Below are 14,927 nucleotides of genomic sequence, written 5' to 3'. Positions count from 1 at the left end.
CCACTGGAGTGGTCTCCAGGTGCCCATGTGGCTCTGCAAGAAAAAGTGTTGGGTGGGTTAGTGAGGATATAATGATAGGATATGTCTAGAACCAGGAGAAACTGGTGTCTGTTGGTTTGATTGTGTGCACTGGTTGATTGTGTCTGTAAGGGGAAGGTCCAGTGTCTGGGACTGTTTGTTGTACGCAAATGTTAATTGCGTTGGGTTTGTGTAATTTGGCTAGCCCGTAGGGCATAAATGGAGGGTATGTAGGACCGGAGCAGGAGCTGGGTGGTTAGTACATTGGGTACTGGCTGACCACACCACCACTCCAAGCTCAACACACTAGCCACTCCCACAAATTCCTCTAAATGCAATACCTGGGCTACTCCCACTAGCCCCACTATCGACAGCAAGAATGACCAGACACAAAGTGTGCTTCTGAGTACAACAAGATTAGACCGGTAATGTGACGCATGGCTAGTCTTCACAAATCTATCTAATGTGATGCATGGCTGATCGTCACACATCTAAGTGTGATGCATGGCTAATCTTCATAAATATATCTAAATGCGATACACAGATAATCTTCATGGATCTATCTAAATGTGACGCATGGTTAATCTTCACAATGCTATCCAGTGCTACGCTTGCCTAATGTTCAGAAATCCACCTAAATGCGACGCTAATCTTCACAATTTGTCAACTGTAACTTGTTTCCTGCCACCACTATGGATTTAAGTTCAAAACCTCTCCTGCCCCCCAAAGTACATCGAATTGTAACACATTTCCTGCCCCCAGAATACATCGGTGTAACACAGTTCGTACCCCCAGAATAAATGTAACACATTTCCTACCTGCAGAATGGAGCTAAAGGGGGATGCCCTGGCACTAATCAAAGTATTAGAAGATCAGTAGTGGTGGGGTTTTACTGGAGTACAGTAATGGCTGTACTCCCCACTTTACTTGTCTGTTGCTGTAGGTTGTCTCGTTAGGTGCTCAAGGGCGAACAGAGGCAAACAAGGATGGGAGCTGGCCTTTGCCTCTGGCCCTTAGCAAATGGCTGCCTAGGCAAGGCTGCCTTGGGGTCCTCTGTAAAGAGGCTACTTCCTTGTAGTGAAAGACAATCATAGGCCGAGTTTGGCAGGAGGAGGACAAGGGGAGCGGCTTGGGGTGGAAGGCCACACCGAGTCAAAGGGCAGGAGGAAAGGCTGCAGGCGTGGGGAAGCCAAAATCAAAATAGTGCAGGCGGGGAATAAATAAATGGTACAGAGTAAAGAGGGAAAGAAATAACGTGGGCAGTGCAAGTGGGAGATCAAGGCTGGAAGCTGGGTAAGAGAGTGCTGGGGGCAGATGGGATCAAAACCTACTGCCTGGAAGCAGCGCCGAGCAGTGAGGCAGATTCAGAACTTGCTCTCATCAGCCTGCAGTCTGGCTCGTGTTTGCTTCCTTATTGTGGAAGCCAATTATGGGCCGAGTTGGGGCAGAAGGAGGACAAGGGAGGGGGTTGGGATGGAAGGCCACACAGGGTCACTGGGCAGGTGGAAATTGCGAGCACAGGGAAATCAAAATAGTACAGGCAGGGGAGAAATAAATAATAAAATGTGGGAAAATAAATTAACGGCACTGAGAAAAGAGAGAAAGAATTAGAGTGGGCAGTGCAAGTGCACAATCAAAGCTCAAAGCTGGGTAAGAGAATGCGGGAAGCAGGCGGGATCTAAATGTACTGCCTGCAAGCAGTGCAGAGTGTTATATATTATTTATAGGGTGGAACATGAGTGAAGGTTCTTGGAATGTGGAAGTCTGAGGGTGAAGGCAGTCGGAGATGGGCCAGAGGAAATTAAACTGCAGTCATATTTTGCTGTACTCTTTTAGTATAATAAATAGTTCAAATTGAATACGAATTGCCTTTATAATAGTGTTTACGAGTTGCTACTGCATCATGACTGCAGGGAAGACAGTGGCAGAGCGGACTTGCGTTTCGTGTTGGTGCTGTCGACACGCAACTGGATGACTACTTTGTGGCGCGGCAGCCCAATACGCACAACTGCAGAGGGCTGCCATTTTGCCCCAGGTGTTAGTGAATGCACGCAAATGCAGCACGTGAACATTTTGCTTCAAACGATTGGCAGAAGAAGGTGCCATCACTAGAGGAAAGGACCAAGTAACGCACACAGAAGTGTGTTGTAGTTGCTGTGGCAACCCACAAACACATGGTCACAGCGGCTTTGTTGACAACCGCTAGGCAGTGCGCAGTAGCGTACGCCTTTAACGTTGTTGCTAGGGAACCTGGCAACAAGTGTTAGCCAGTGCGCAGGAGCACACAACTTGGCACCAACTTACTCATTGCTGTGGAAACAGCCTTCTATTGATCACTCCTTAAAATATATTTATATATAAATAAATTAGATATAGGTCTAGTATTGAGCCAGTCACAAAATGAAGGAAATGAGGAATAGACTAGAGGCATTTGCAGAAACCAGCAGGCTCCAAATTCCACACAACAAAGAGACTTCTGCCGGCGATAGTAATTCACAATATGCAGATATTCCAGGACCTGCGCTCTTCCTCCCTCAAGGAGCTGGAGAACCATTAATAAGATGGAAAGACTGGAAGGAGGATTTTCTAAAATTCGTGTTGGCAGTATATGGTCTGAATTATGTGGTGGAGCACAAGGATACACTTCTGTATCATTGCCTGGGACATGGAGGACAAGAGACCCTGAAAAGGATGCCCAATCCCACAGTTGAGGATGGCACTGTGATGAATACATTTGAAAAACGAAATAAGAATTACGAAGTCAAGGAAAATAAAGTGCTTGCCAGATATCGGTTTTTAACCACAAAACAGACAATACGTGAAAATATTGACACATTTTTGACGGTTTTGAGGGGACTGGCAGTCAAATGCCAGTTCAAGCCATGCTGTCATGAGGAACGGTTGCTAGACCAATTGATGATCATGTGTTCTGAAGATAAAGTATGTGAGGAACGCTGAAGGGAAAAGGACACAAATTTGGACAGAGCAATAGAAATTGCCAACCAGGTAGAACACACCAATTCGTGAATCAAGGAGTTGTGCGAGTAGGGCACAAAGAAAGCAGAAGAATCGTCAGAGACCAGCCTTGTGCACAAAGACAATAGAGACAAAGCCTTTTCTAAAATGTTATTTAAAGGTCCAGGGAACACGGACTGGAGGAATAAGGGTCCAACCAACAGGAGAGATTGCGGTGGAAATAGGAGACTAACCAGCAAGTGAAAAGCTACTATGGGTGTGGTAGCACAGATCATTTAGCGATGAATAGGGAAGGTACTGCAACGTTTGTAGAATGTAGATTCTGTGGGAAGGCCACCTTGCTAGGTGCTGCAGGTTGAGGAGGGTACGCTTCAGGGGAATTAATGAGTGTGGGCAATGAAGGTGAAGAATTTGATGAGCTTGAAGTTGTACAAGAAGTGAACGCAGTGAGTGAGGTGAAGGTAAAAAAGCCCAAAGCCATGATAGAGGTGAATGGTGTGGCTGTTGAAATTCATGTTGACAGAGGCATAGATTACACAATCAGTAGGAAGACTTGAAAAGGAGAACGGTCTAGGTGTGTGTTGAAGGAGGTGCGTGTCAGTGCGCATGCTTATGGAGAAAACCCCATTGTGATAATTGGGGAAATCAATGCCAAGCTTGTGTTCAGAGGGAAAAGCACATTTAGTAAGGTTTTTTGTAACAAGTGCTGGAGGCGGCGGGCGTGGCCTGGAGCTGTGGCGATAGGCATGGCTTCCTAGAAGCTCCTGACTCCGACCTCGCCACCGACTGGATATTCGCTGGCAAATTTACCCTGAAGAAAGCAACAAACGGTGCACAGTGCATGGAAGGTAGGATGCACATTTGGACAGAAGTGGGGCTCGCAAGACTGCCCCGTTCGCCCTAAACGGAGGAGGGTATACAGCCCCAGAGCATCCAGAGAAGCCATGAAATGGCGGCTGCGTCGCACCAGCACCCGCATTCGGCTTTGATGAGAGGGAGTCAGGCACAACTGTTACGGTTCCTGCACTTTACAGTAACTCTAACTGGACCTGCACACAACAGCGTTTGCCTTGCCGGAGCCTGCGAAGTTGGGTCTGTAGAAGCACGACGATAGAAGGTGGGGGAAGGAATCTGAGGGGCAGCGCTGTGGCTCGGTGTAGGGGGCATGCCACGCATCATGGCAGAGCCATAACCCATTCTTCGCATCGCCAAGTCACACTGACTGCAACCCGGGACCCAGCCAGCGGGATGAGCACGTTCACAAGAGTCATACGAAGGTTCGCAACATACCGGCAGAGCACTAGCAGCACATTATAGGAAAAAGTGGATCTGAGGGTGAGTCCGCTGCCCTAGCGTGACTTTCCTAGTCCACTCCGGGGGGCCCCTCCTACAGTTCTCCCCCCGCTGGATGAGACCGCAATCCACATTATGCCTGAAGGGACCTCCGGACTCCGAACTGGCACAATTACACCTGCGGCTGCCTGAAGATAAGCGGTTCAGCATTCAGGCACACCCGAACCTTCCATCTGGCCCCTAATCCCTCTCCCTCCCAAGTGCTCTGAACGGGATGTGAGCTGCGCAGGGAAGTTCAATGAGCAGCTCTGCAAAGGAAAGACAGCCAGGCGCAGGGGCTCCATAACATCAATATAACAAAGACTTGGGCTCAGTCGCACCCAGAGGAGGACCAAGGTGCCGATCCTGGGGGCTCCTTCCCCCCACTCCAATGCACCCAATCCAAATCGGACTGGCACCAGAAAAAAACCTGGTGTTTATGAGATGACGTGGTATTTTTTGGGCTCGAGAGGGTTGAGGGAAGGTCTTTTTATTAGAGGTTTGACATGAACCATTTTGAATGTGTCAGGAAAAATTCCAGAGGAAAGGGAGTCATTTATGATGGATCTTGCATGTTCTCCTGCGCAGGTAGAAGTGAACATTTCTTTGAGGGTTGTGGCCGGGCAAGGGTCTAGCGGTGAGCCATATGGTTTGCGGGCAGAGAGAAGTTTGAGAAATTGGTCGGGTGATATTGGACTAAAGGAGTCGAACGTTGGTTGGGTAGTGGTCGTAGGCGGTGGATTGGCCGGTATGGGGGGTAGGTTGCCTAGTGGGTGTAAGAGAGCTAGTTTATTGGTTAGACCATTTGTTCTTTCGAGAGCTGTGGCATAAAAGTGGAGTGAGAGTGAGTCGCACAGCGATTGTGAGGGGGTCTGGATGGTGGTAGCGCATGATGGCTTGGTGAATTCAGTGATGATTTTGTGAAGTTCTTTGCTGGGGTTTTTACAGTTTAGGATTCGGGAGTTGTAATGGGCTTTTTTTGCTTTCCGCCTTGTATTGATGAAGGTGTCAGGCCAAGGTGGATCTGCTCAGGGGGGTTTTGTCTTTCTGCCATTTGCGTTCTAGGTATTTATATAGTTGTTTAGTGGTCTTCAATTCAGGTGTGAACCATCTAGGGAAAAGGCCACGGCGGGCTGATGGTTTGCAAGAGGGTGTGAGCCGCATTAGTGAGGTGTTGAGCCATGAGTCAAAGGCGTCAGGGGTTAGTTGATTATTGAGTTGGCAGGTAGGTGGAGGAGACTGGAGGAGTGCGTCATCTAGGTCAGGAAGGATTATTAGTTTTTTCCAGCATTTGCGTAGACTCTGAGGTTCAGGTTCGGGTACGGGAAGTGGGTCGAGTGAATGAATGGCGAAAGAAACAATGAAGTGATCGGACCAGATGATAGGGGTGGGGGGGATTAGATGTATCCGGTTGTGGGAGCTGAAGATGGCATCAAGAGTGTGTCCTTTATAGTGAGTCGGGCCGTTTATGTGGGGTTGGAGGTTGATCGCGTCTAGGCCGTCAACCAGAAAGTGTGTCATAGGGTTGGTGGGGATGTCGAGCCATATGTTGAAATCTCCTAGAAGGGTGAGGTTGGGATGGTTTAGTTGAAGGGTGGCAATAGAGTCGCAGAGGTTGTTTGAGAATTGTCTATCGTAGCCAGGGGGTCTGTAGATTATTAGGAAACTGTGTGAGAGTGAAGGGGATAGGGATAGCTTAACGAGGAGTGATTCGCAGGAAGGAATGAAAGGTTGGTTGTCAATGATTGAGGCATGGAAGTGAGACTTGAAGACGAATGCTATTCCTCCTCCTCTATAGGGGCGGTTCAGTGGGATGAGGGAGTAGTTGGGGGGGGGGCTTCATTGGCGATAGGGGCGAAGTCGTCCGAGAACCAGGTTGTAGTGATGAAGACTAGGTCCGGTTTGTCAGAGGCGAGGAGGTCAAAGATGCTGTGTCTGTTTTTTGCTACGGATCGGGCATTATATAGGATGCAATTCGTTTCGGTAGGTGAGATTGGTGTCGGAGCAGCAGCGATGGGGGGTGGTGGGGAGAGGGTGGAAACGAGAGCGAGAGGGGTGGGGTGGTTGATGATCGATGGGAAGAGTGGGCGGGCAGAAAAGTTGGCGGGCTTCAGGTGGGAGTGGATGGACGCGTGTGTTAGGATGATTGGGTTTGGCATGGGGGATTTGAAGGTGGGGTGTTAGGAGTTTCAGTTGTGGTCGGTGAGAAATCGAGGGAGGGGGTTTTAGGCAGGGTGAGGCGTGGTGGGAGGGTGAAGATTGGGGGGATGAGGTGGTCGGTCGAGACAGGGGAGACGATGAGTGCTGAGAGATTGAGGGGGACCAGGTACGTTTTCCTCTTTAGTGTCTTTGTTGCGATTGGTGTGTGCGAAAGGGTAGGGGGGTCAGAGGGGGAGAGGGACGCGGCTTCTGTTCTTGCTAGGGCTAGGCGTGCAGTTTTTAGGGAGGGGAAGGTGTGTGGTCGAGGGGGATGATGGTGGGGGTTAATGGGAAAAGCAGGGGGTGCATGGTTGCTGGGCATGGTGTGCCCGGTATGCTAGTGAGGGGAGCGGGTATGATCAAAGTAGGCTGATCGGTGGAGGGGTTCGGAGGAATAGTGGTTTTAGAGTGGCTGGCTCGCCATCGTGCCCCTCTGGCTTGGTGTTTGGAAAGGGGATGCATAGGGGATGTGTTAGAGGGTGGGATGAGGGGGGGACGGGAGGCAGGGCTGGCAGGAGGACACGAGGCGGTGCACGGGAGTCATTTCTGGCAGACCTTGGTGGATTGGGTGCACTCATGGTTAGTAACTGTGATATAGGTAGGTTGGAAGATACCGTTCTCACGATTCCACTTTAGCTATAACACTGGATGTTAATTGTTGACTCTTTCTGTGATTAACAGTACCACGGCAGTACCTGGTACTAGGTAGAGTTTCAGATGCAAATGACACTTTATATTTGGATTTTATCCGTTCGGCTATATCACTGGGTGAGATTATTCATGGTTTCTGGGTTCAACTAAGCAGGGTGATATTATTCACTTGTTCTAAGTTTTAATGTGCTAATTGTAAACTAGGCTGCAGATATGCCTTTAGGCGTTTTTGAAGTGTCGCTCGACCATAGGATATGCTGTTAGGCGACCTATCTAGTTGCAACTACAGCACAGTCACGTTGTTTGGTAGACTTTCTTCTAGCAAGCTGGAATGCAGATATGCTATTAGGGAGAAATTCGAGTGTAACAACGCCACAGATATGTTTTTAGGTGGACTTATAAGTCCAATTTAGGAGGACTTTCTAATTGCAGTTATGATACAAATACGCTATAGGGTAAACTTTCTAGATGTATATTTCAAATGCAATTATGACACAGGTATGCTATAGGACGGAGTTTCTGATTGAAATTATGACATATATAAGCTATAGGGCAGATTTGGTAAGTGCAATTGTGCCACAGATATGCTATAGGGTAGACTTTCTAGACTGTGGTGCAGTGATGTTATTAGGGACTTTGTCTAAATTCCGCTATGCTAAAGAGATGTTATGTACATTTCTAAATTCAACTTTTGTGCAGAGAGGATATTGGGCACCCTTCTAAATTCAAACAGGGCACGCTATTAGGGACGCTTCTAAATTCAAGCAAGGGGCGCTATTAGGCACACTTCTAAATGCAAGCAAGGCACGCTATTGGGCACACTTCCAAATTCAACTTTGCACAGAGATGATATTAGGCACACTTCTAAATGTAACTTTACACAGAGAGTCCACTTCTAAATTCAACCAGGGTGCGCTATTAGGCACACTTCAAAATTCAATTTTGCTTAGAGAGGATATTAGGGACGCTTCTAAATTCAAGTAAGGCGTGCTATTAGGCACACTTCTAGATGCAAGCAAAGCACGCTATCGGGCACACTTCTAAATGCAAGCAAGGCACGCTATTGGGCACACTTCTAAATGCAAGCAAGGCACGCTATTGGGCAAACTTCTAAATTCAACTTTGCACAGAGAGGCTATTGGGCACACTTCTAAGTGCAAGCAAGGCACGCTATTGGGCACATTTCTAAATGCAAGCAAGGCATGCTATTGGGCACACTTCTAAATTCAACTTTGCACAGAGTGGATATTAGGCGCACTTCTAAATTCAACCAGGGGACGCTATTAGACACACTTCAAATTCAATTTTGCTTAGAGAGGATATTGGGGACGCTTCTAAATTCAAGCAAGGCGCATTATTAGGCACACTTCTGATTGCAAGCAAGGCACGCTATTGGGCACACTTCTAAATTCAACCAGGGCACGCTATTAGGCACACTTCTAAATGCAACCAGGGCACGCTATTGGGTACACTTCTAAATTCAACTTTGCACAGAGAGGATAATTAGGTACAGAGAGGATAATTAGGTGCCGCAGAACCCCAAGAAAAGACTGGTAGGTATAACTTTTATTCCACTAGACTGGATCATAGTTTTCACCAGCTAACCAGTCTTGGCGCTGGGAGCACACCGAAGTGAATATCAATGTAAACTTTGAGGCCTTCTTTGCAGCTGACCTTATCAAAGTCAGTTCCTGAAGATCAGCAATATATCATATACCGGTTTCAAGATATTGGGCCTCATTACGGGTCTGGCGGTTTTGGAGAAAATGCTTTTAAATAGCTTCCAAAAATCAATGGACTGTACATCCAATAAATCTTCTAATCCCCAATTTATTTGGTGAATAGCTGTTTGATTTTATACGAGTAACTGAGTTCTATAAAGGCTTTAGTGGGAACACATTTTGTAACTTCTATAACTTTACACTCTCTTGCTGACCTTCATTAAACTTACCAAAATAATTCAGGTTGCTCTAACAAGTTTTCAAACTTGTGGTGTACAGTCTTTAAGCGAGGCCGAAGTCGTAGATCTTCAAAAATGATAAAGAAACTGAGAATGCCCTCTTCACTAGAGTTGCTACTGGTGATTTACAAATATGTTAAATAAATTAAGTAATACCCTGCAGAGAGCAGGAGCGCAGAAATGCCCACTGGGCGTATTTGAGGTGAGGAAAAACAGTTGCCAGGTCTGAGGGGGTGATTTTTCAAATACCAACCTCCTCTGTCGGGCCTAATGGGGGCTCTGCCTATCAGTTTATAGAAGTGAATGAACAGGCAGATAATAGTCCGGTTTTCCATTGACATTGCATGCAAATTTGAGTTGTAGCCCCAAGGATGGAACCATCAAACAAATTAGCTCCTCCCAAACTGTGCCTGATAATAACATTAGTAGCGCTGCCACTGATGAGGTAGTGGTTATATGATAGTGTCCAACATCACTTTTACTAACAGGTTTTCAGCTTTAGAAGATAAGCGCAAAATAGATAATTCAAGCAGGGGGCAATTAAATAGTTTAGCCAGTGGCTGTGGCCTTGCTCCCACCCAGACTGGCTGTACTGAGGGCAGTATTATAATTAATCTCCCACTTACCTCACAAGCCAAGAGTAGCAGACCCAAATTGGCCCAGAAGGAGTGCACGTGTCACACGGGTTCCAGACATCCGGAGGTATTTTTAGAGTTAAAGAAGTTGAGGGAAATTGTAAACACCTTAGTCTAACAATTGACATGTTGGATAGAAAGGTTTTAGCTAATACAAAGGAGACCTATTTCTGCCCCGACATTGACATAAATCTTTCCCCCCCCTGTGAGAAACCAGAAGGTGTCTCACCCACCAGGCCCCAGGTGTCTCTCAGGTGGCCAGGGCACGGCCATTGCTTTTGGTCCAGACCCTGGGGCTGGATGATCACCTGGGTGAGGACACCTGATGGCAAGACGCAGTATCCCCCCCCCCATAACACCTTTACTTCATCCTACGAGGTAGGATACCTGGGAACTATAACTCCCGACCAATCCCCCTCCCTACACAAACACTTTCATACAGACAGGCCGCTCTGGGAGAAAACAGAATCATACCCGTGCATTGTACATGACATGTCCCACTACTGTGGTCAGGCAAAGTCAGGAAATTACTTTTAACAACTCATACCTGACTTCCATTAAGCTTCCCACATGGATAAAAGGCTGAGCACGAGAGCACACTCTGTGTGAGGCAAAACACATGAAGGAACAGCACTTTACAGACAGCAGCTGAATGAGGGGAGAAAGGCGGCAAACTGAGAAGGGAAAGCAAGGAGGGAGATACCCTTGACCTTTCCGGCGAGAAATTGTTCCTTTCCAGAAACCTTCAGAGTAAAAGGCCAGGAAACCAGACTGACCCACAATGCAGGATTCTTCAGAGATACCTGGGGCCCTCCTGCATGACTTGTCGAGTCGGGGAGGAGCAGCAACCGCCATGGTACCGTCCTTGGCTCCAGGATCAAAGCAGCGCCAGAGAGATCAACACAGCCGGTGAGTTGAGGAGACTGATGCAAGACCAGTCTGTGTTGAAGTCAAGGATGCAAGCAGCAATATTGAATGAAGAGTGCAAGAATGAAGAATATTAACACGTGTGGTGAGAGACGCGAGTAAAACACAATTGCTGATGGATGTTTGAACTTTAATATGAATCAGAGAAGGTATGAGACAAAGTAACAAAGTGGTCCGGCACCGTGAGTGTGCTCAATCGACGGTCTCTGTGTGATGTACCCAGACAAGAAGTGACAGAAACAAAAGCAAATAAAGTGAAACCTATGGAGGAAGTGAATTGAGGTGGTCCTGCGATGGTTTAAAAAAAATCCATCACACAATGGAAAGTCTTCGAATTTTGATAACAAAAAGAAAGTGAGATTATAAGGTCCCAGCCTGATCGAGGGAGACCAATTGTGAACTTGTGTTTAAGAGGGTCCGAACCTGACTGAGGGAGACCCGTGGTGAACAGTAAAAACCAGAGAATTTGTGAATGTGAAAATCCTGATGAGAAAGGAACTTTAGCACTTGTTTGTAATACCAGGCACTCTGCAATAAGAGACTTTTATTGGGGAAGAGACTTTGGCGCAGAAGGCCCAGATACTTATGTTTTAACTGCATCCTCATAGCTGAGAAGCCAACTGCTCAACTATCCTGACATATTGTTTCTTGAACACTTTTCTTTTGCATACATCGTTTTCCCACACCATTTGTATTTAGAAGTAAGGATTGACAAAAGGTGTATTAGTATAGGCCCTTTTATTGTGACAGAGACTCCACTAGGACTGTATTATTATTATTTAATGGTCGTAGCTTACTCCCATCCTTAGATTTAGGGTTAGAAAGGCGTTCAACCAAACCATTGAAGTTCAATAAACACCCTTGAGCTGTGTTCACTTGTGTCTGTATTCACTGTTTGATACCATACCTTCCTTAAACCCCTCAGTCTGTCACACAAACTCACAACACAAGTAGAGTACCACAAACTCTGATACCAGAGAGAGGTAGTGTAAGAGCTAGATTGAGCACAACTAAGGATTTGAGGCCCTATGGCGTTACGGATGACCCAAGCCTAATTGTAATATCACAGACAAGCTAGGATCTAATAACCTGCCCAGGAGGACCCATCACCAAAGGCTAACTATGGAGAAAGTAACCTCATCCTGCAACTTTGCCAATAGGCAGATTTATAGCAGATTTAGACAAAGGGAGGGCGGGGTTTAACTTGTCTGTGTATATGTACAATGTGCCCAAATTGCCCCCTGGCGTATATATGATAGCCAGGAGACCCTGACCAATAAATGCACCCACTGGATTTGACATGTCAAGGGGTGCTTTTCTGTGATCAGGGACGATACTGTGAACGTGGGGTGATACCTGACGCTGCACACAATGATTACATAAAAATACAATTGGTGAATAGGCCTCTGGTCGAGGGTCTTCTCGCGATCAAATTTAGAACCTATCCTCCAAATGGGTCCAGGATTACCCGTATTATTCCCCCGACCCGAGACCAACTAAATAACGTGGGTCAAAATGTGCATAGGAGAAGGGAGATACACCATTCTAATGAAGATGGGTTGGATAATGTGGATTGACTGACCTGTGATCCCAATCTGGCCCCGATAATCAACCGTACAGCTTGCAAAGTTCTGACATGTAATATTGCGGGAGCGGAGAAGCATTTGGCAGAGCCTGAGTTGTGGTTGTTTATTCTGGAATTTGCTCTCATCTGTCTACAAGAGACATACAATGTATTGGCTAAAAAGGGCCTTAGCGTGAGGCCCAGTGGCGGGCTGCTGATCTGGGTAAAAGTCAGTTTATCACGGGACAAAGCGTTGTGCAAGACAGGTTCTCTTGACCTCCAACACATTGTGATAAAATTATGCAATTGACGGTGCTTGCTTTTATTTAATGTATATAATCGACCATATGGTTGTTCCACATTGGGCACTTTGCTCCTTCTAAAGGATTTAATCATGAAGTGGGACCATCTTGACTCTAGTGTCCTGCACGTCTGGATTGTAGGTGACTTAAATTTACAATTTGAGCCCCCTAAAAGACTTTGATGGCATGTGGGACGATCTGGCTTGGGATATTCCTACCCTAGTGGCAGATTATCCCACCAAGATGCATACGCAGGCCATTGATACTGCCTGGATCCTCAATGGGTGGCATGCAATAGGCGCTCGGTACTTGACCAACCAGCCAAAAATACTTATAGTGGACATGGATGTTCGTTATGTATTGACGATTCGTTAATTTTGGTGCTAGATCACTGTGAAAGCGACCACACACCCATAGTTAGATTCTTGGGCCAACAACGCCATAACCTTGACTTAATAACTCAGTCTTTGAACATTGCAGTGGTTGGCCACGCCCGTCGTTGCATCAAATGGGCCAGGATCATAGCTGCTGAAAGTAAGCCGAATATTTATAATGCAGCTTTCGGCTATTTTGAAAACATCTGCAGCGTAGCTTGCCCCGATGAGAGTCATGATATTTGCTAAATCAGACATCAACCTTTTTCCTCTATTTACTTACCTGATGGGGGAGGTAAAGAAAGCAGAATTGAAGCAAGAGGGTTGGTGAATGCAAAGCATCCAAAAAAGAACTAATGTGCAGTTTTGCAGATAACAAACAGGTAGACAAGAGATGCTTGGGAAATACTTAGAGCCAACTACAAACTAGTAGTTAAAACTAAGAAAGAAACATTTAATAAAGCTAAGTGGAAGGGCTTGTTAGAGGCAGTTAAGAGTGGTGATTCCTTTGCATTTTGGAAATCTGTATCGGGAAAAGGTGTGTGTGGAGACAATCTATTCCAATTTTGCATTGGCCCTGATTACTGGCGGGCCCACTTCCAAGAATTGTATGGACCTTTGTATGGATACAGTAATTACCAAAGAAGAGATGGGTGAAACCTTGGTGAATCCCAGAGAGAGAGAGAGAGAGTGTACAGGATTTAGTCTCTCAGCTGAGGTGTTGGAAGCTATTAATAAATCAAGGGGGCAGGTGGTGCACCTGGCCCTGATACAACTCCTATTGATCGGTTTTACGGACGAGCCATACGTGCGAACACCCGTTCTGTGGTGATTATACAACACAGTGATTCATTTAAACAGAGTCCTAGATACGTGGAGGGAAGCTAAGTCAGTCCCGATATATTAAAAAAGGTGGTAGAGAGAACACTGGCAACTACTCACCCATTTCGATGCTGGACACGGAAGGGAAGATTTCTGCCAGGGCGATCCTGGAGCACCTCCAACGATGGGTGTTCTCAAGAGAGCTCATTAACCATCTCCAGGCAAGATGGAGGCCAGAAATGAGTACTCCTGACAATGCTTGCATTTGTTCCTGATTCTGCAGCAATATACTGTATTAAAACGGTAAGGTTTATGAGGTCTTTGTAGACCTAAAGACCTCATTTGATGGAGTGCCCTGGAATCATCTCTGGCAAGTATTGGCAAAGAGGAATATTCTGAACTATCTAGCAACGCTCATTCGACAGCTGTACACTAGTAACAAGGCAGCTGTCGATGATGGGGCCTGGCGGAAGAGGTCACAGCACAGTTTGATGTGGAAAGGGGAGGCAAGGAGGTGCCCCACTCCAATTCTGCATCTATATTAATGAGTTCACCATAGAACTCGTAGACAACTGTTCCAAGAATCTTTGTGATTCCCCTAGGTTAGGAAGTGACTTGTTTCAAGCATTAGTGTTTGCATATGATACAGTATTGCTAGCCACAACCCCAATGGGCCTGAAACACACCCTACATTGTTTTGTGAATAAGTGTAATCAATTGGGGTAGGGTGATTGTGTTCACAGACCCAAATCTTCAAAACGTTTGAACTTGAAGTTAGAGGTTGATGGCCACAGGCTTGAATAAGTTCCCTATTATGATTACTTGGGAATTAGGTTCTTTGAGAGTGGCTAAACTAATTGTTGTCTACTATACTAGTGAAAAATAGTGGAGGTATCAGGAAATTCCATGCCAGCTATGGGGGAGCAGAGGGAGGGGTAGTGACCCCCGTCAATAGAGATTTATAATATGCAAACATGGTCCTCAGCATTCAATGGAGCTATGGGGCTATACTAATACTAAATATTTGCTTATAATTGAAAATAAGTTCTTAAAAAGCCTGCTAGAACTCACAAAGAGTTCCCCAAACACCCATTTACATATGGAATAAGACATTTGGCCAATAATTCATCAAACAGCGCTGAAGCCGGTTTTATACTGGGTGAGGTG

Source organism: Ambystoma mexicanum, chromosome 12, assembly GCF_040938575.1.
Source record: "Ambystoma mexicanum isolate Mex_15411 chromosome 12, UKY_AmexF1_1, whole genome shotgun sequence".
NCBI lineage: Eukaryota > Metazoa > Chordata > Amphibia > Caudata > Ambystomatidae > Ambystoma > Ambystoma mexicanum.
This window is presented reverse-complemented; position numbering follows the sequence as displayed.